This window comes from Belonocnema kinseyi, chromosome 1, assembly GCF_010883055.1.
Source record: "Belonocnema kinseyi isolate 2016_QV_RU_SX_M_011 chromosome 1, B_treatae_v1, whole genome shotgun sequence".
NCBI classification, from domain to species: domain Eukaryota; kingdom Metazoa; phylum Arthropoda; class Insecta; order Hymenoptera; family Cynipidae; genus Belonocnema; species Belonocnema kinseyi.
Window position 1 is genome coordinate 14,707,803 of NC_046657.1, and position 4,984 is coordinate 14,712,786.

General features: G+C 29.0%; 1 protein-coding gene across 2 annotated transcripts in view; it reads right to left on the reverse strand.

Moving 5' to 3' along the window:
• The window catches only part of LOC117168461 (dnaJ homolog subfamily B member 12-like), a 31,777-nt gene that overhangs the window by 26,394 nt on the left and 399 nt on the right, over positions 1–4,984 (reverse strand). The gene's annotated exons all lie outside the window — the stretch shown is intronic.

Sequence of the window (4,984 nt, forward strand, 5' to 3'; positions counted from 1 at the left end):
TTATAAAAACACGTAAACTCAGAAGATGTGGACTGTGACTGCACCATATATCTAGTCGGGAGTGGTGCTGACTGAAAACAGGTGATTTGGAGCGATTCGCGCACCATCTGTTGGTCATTCTAAGGACTTATTGAACTACCCTCGTATATTAATTCAAATATAAGGAAAAATCAAGTAAAAACGCGATTCTCAAAATAAAGGGCTATATTTCATTAATCAACTATATAGGCACGCTGTGTCTGCTAACCACACTCAATTCCCTACACTGAAAAAACTATATCGCATGAATTACAATATATACCGTAATTCTTGCGCTATATATAGTAATTATCGCATTATAATAGCACAAAATCGTGATATCGTACATTGCAAGTTTTTACATTATATACCGCATAATTGAGCAGTCTATGACGTAAGAATTTAAGTTTATTATGCTATAGAATTGTGCTTCTTCTTTTATGATCTCGCGATGGTTCGAGTAGTGAACAAACGATCACAGGAAAAATTAATGATAAAGTTTACATCGATTCCAGGTGAAAGATTCACCGGAACAAAAATTAACCTTGACAGATAAACTTTACAGCTCGAACTCACTCATACTCTGTCTTTTTTCCATTGCTGCTAAGGACGCCGCGCCGTATAAAAGGTGACACTAACCAAATTTAACTTAATTTTTTTCTGTGATATTAGTGCATTATAATATCGTACAAAGCTCCGGGACCTGGTTGTACATTATAATATTGCGCTTTCTTGCAATATAGAGATTTTGCGATATCATTGTGCTATATCTTTTTCTCCGTGTATAAAAAATGATGTAATTTCCCAGTGGGCACAAAATTTGGCGACGACTTTGCGATATCGTTACGACATCCAATGTCCATGTCGTGTCGGTGTCTTTGCGATATCGTAAAGACACTGGGTTTGTCTGTTTAAAAAAAAATTAATTTATCAATATGATAACAAATTATATTGTGAATAAAAAGAATTAAGGACACTTAGATAAAAAGTTATATATATATATATATATCCACATTCATGTTTAAAAGAGCAAATTAAAAAAAAAAAGAGGCAAAAACTTAAATCCCTTTCCTTATATTTTTCTCTCGCCTTTTATCACAGTATAAATTGAGCACGAGTAGTAAGAAGAAATATAAGAAATTATGTTTTTATAGCAATGAAAGAATGAAAAAGCAACAAATTACATTAGAAATAAAAGAACATTTGAATTTCTCATTAGCGAGCAATATTCAAAGTTAATTACGAAATTCTTGGAAATAAAAAAAAAATAAAGAATGGAACGATAAGATTTGGATCATAAAATCTTATATCTCCCCATGAAAACAGAAAAAACCCTAAGAAAATAGGAGAGAAAGAGAAGGCAACAACCAAATCCCCTTCTTTCTCTGTTTGATTATTATTTCTAAATGTACCCATGCAAATTAAAAACCTAAAATAAAAAAAGAGAAAAAGAAGGCAACCTCCAAATTCACATTTTCTCGTGTCTTTTTTATTATTATTTTTAAATTTCCTCATGAAAATTAAAAAGCCTAAATAAAAAAAGAGGGGAAAAGGCAACCTCCAAATTCCCTTCCTTCTCATTTTTCTCTCGTTTTTTTAGTATTATTTTTAAATGTCCCCATGCAGTCAGTATATTGATTGAAATACGTTTCAATCAATTTAAGAAAAATATTAAAAAAATTATCAAAGTATGCTAAGAATAAACTTTTTGCATTTGAATCGTAACTACAACCCAATCGTGACAATGTATGTATTTATTGCTTACATAATTATATGAATTATAAGAAAAATACATACAAAATAGAGAAAACATTATAAATAATTATTTTGAATCGTTTTTCCAAAAAATTTCTTTTTAAACTGAATGTTTTGGAAAATATAAGTGGGTGTTTGGAATTTAATGAAAATAAACTGTTATTTATAGAATATATGTTATAATTTTTTCCCCTGAAATGAAAAGATACACAATTAATGTACATTCTTATGAATTTTTTAATATTGATTTAAAACACGAGAATTGTTTTTTTAAGTAATTTTGAATTGCGCGCCAAGTGCGGCCAATCAGCGCACGGCCCTAACGTTAGGGCATAGCAAAGAATGCCCACCATGGACATAGGAAACACGGGACTAGGCATGCCATTGCGGGGTTGATGCAATGAGAGGAGAGGTCCGCCATCTTTTGATGTTCCGCGACAAACATGACAGCGCCCACATGTTTATATTTTCATGCAGTTTGTCGGCAAAAATACTCGTGCGCACAATCAAGTGGCACATCGTAAAATGGCGGCTCTCCCTACTCATAGAATTCTCCCCCCTCCCGTGGATTCAACCCAGCTTGTCAGGTTAGAATGGCATGCTTATTCCCGTATTTCCAATGTCCATGATGCCAACATTGGCATCATTGCCGTCGGTGCATAACCGATAATTGTTAACGTTCATGATTTGCCATATGCGACTCGTCTCTTGGAATACTCTTGTTTCTCAACAAAAAAAATCTTTCACCGCCCTCTTTAATAAGCTTGACTGCGCCGGTTTGTTAGTACAACGAAAGATATTATGTCCTAGATGCGGCATGAGATTAGTTGCACCACATACCTATAGTTAGCGCGGCAGGCAAGTTTGTGCTCTTACACACACACGCATATATATATATATATATATGTTCGGTCGCGCCAAATTATCGTGCCTTTGAAATCCAAAATAGTAATAATCTAATTTTACTTTATAAGTGAATGAAAAAATAATTTCAATTGAGTAGAAAAGGTCTTGAGGGAATTCGAAAACTCAAAAGACTTTTTGAAATCAAAATTAGGCCTAACATGTAGCAAAGAGGTTAGTATAAAATAGTAATAACAAATTGGAATTAAAAAGTTTATTTTTTATTTAAGTTATAATTTGTTTGGAAAGTAAGGTAAAAGTGAATCTGAAGATACAGTTAAGTTTGGTTTAAATTTAAATAAATTAAAAAAACTGTCAGGTTAAATCAACCAGAATTGTGGTTGAATATGTCTTTACTATTTTTATGGTTAAAGAAATGAAAATTCTGAATAGAAATTTCCTTATAAAAACTTATATACAAAATTTTACCTAAATTTCCTTATAGATCTAGACAAATGTTTTCTGAATTTGTTGCATTTTTTAAAATTTGTGAATTTAGTGGTATATGAGTTTATTTTCATGAAAATTAGAAAAGTTATATACTTTTGAAAAATTTGAAAATTTTCAAAAAATAGAAAAAACTATTTTTTTCATAGATCCAAAAATCTTATTCAAAATTTTCACTAGATACCAAATATATTTCAAAACTATTCTAGCCGATTTTTTCCATTAGCCCAAAATTAAAAAATTTATAGCATTTTCAATATGTTCAAATTTTTTTCTTAATATTATAAAAAATTTCGTAAAAGTTTCTTATAGATGAGTAAAAGACTTGCAAATTATCCAAATGAAATGTTTAATTTTGATGAAAATTAGAAAATTTATATACTTTTCAAAATTTTGAAAATTTTCAAAAAATAGACAAATTTATTTTTTTCACAGATCCAAAAATTTCATTCAAAATTTTCTCTAGATATGAATGTTTTAAATTGAAAATATATTAAAACCCTTCAATTTAAAATTTCTCTCCTTATAAAAAGTTTTCGATTTCGAAGACTTTACATTTATTCCAATTTTTCACGAGGTTTGACATCGAAAAATCTGCTTATTGCAGCTTTAAATTATTTATATCCTGATGCTGCAAAAAATGTATAGTTACATGTAGTATGCATATGTATAGTATGTAGTTTTTTTGATTAATTATCATTTTATTTTTACGCTTCTAAAAGAAAATAATCACGCTGTAATGTTACTTGTTTTCATTTCAAATTTCTTTCATTTAAAATCTTTTAATTTCAAAGGCTTTGAAGTTATAATCCAATTTTCGAAACTAAATAATTTTGAATGGAATAATTATTTAATTGCTAAGATACTTCTAATTTGAAATAAAATTGTGGAATAATAAAGTGTTTCCATACAAAATAGTTATGCCTAAGTTGAAACGCTTCCTTTCATATTTTGACATTGTCGATATGTGAAAAGTTTCAAACCAAAAACTTGAGAAATGTGAGTCCTAATTACTTTCCTGAGTTTTCTTTTAAATTTAACTAATTATTATAAAAATAAGGAAACATTTTTTTATTTCTCTAGCTTATTTGAATGCTCTCCATCTTTGAAGCCTAGAAAAAAACCCACATATCTGTATCCAATTCAATCAAATTTGAAATTTAACGACAGTTTCATTTTTATTTAACTAGATTGTACTTAAGTTTAACACCATTTACCACCATTCAACATCCACAATTTTAACTGAAATTTACTTAAATTTAACTAAATTTTACTTCAATTTTGAATTTAACTCAAATCTATTCACATACTTTTTAAAATTGCACTACAATAAATCTTAAAGTACGAATTAAATTGTTTTAAAACTTATTTACTTAGTATCTAAAAAATGTCTCTTTTAAAAGAAACCAGAGAAGAAATTAATTTAATTTAACTAAACTTTATTTAATTCTTAAATCCACATAAATTTCATTTAAATGTTGAATTTAGCTAAGTTTTATTTAAATTTAATTTGATGTTTTAAAACATCTTAATTTCATTCAAATTTTAAGTTTAGTTTGAAAAAATAAATTTAGAAATTTCACTAAAATTATAAAGTACGAAAAGAATTTTTTTAATTTATTTATTGTAACGAAATTTAAAAATAATAATAGAATATTTGTAGGCTCTCTTTAATTTGAATATAATTAGGTAATTCAGTGTTCATAACATTTTTGGCGTACAGGTCGTACAGAGCCAGGCGACCGACTTAGCTATAGCAAAGATTGCTATAGTGATGGGAAACGCGAACGCGAGAAACAGAAAATCACGTTCGGTTTGGAATTCAACAACTTTCGGTGTGTGCGCCGGCCCTACCCCGCCT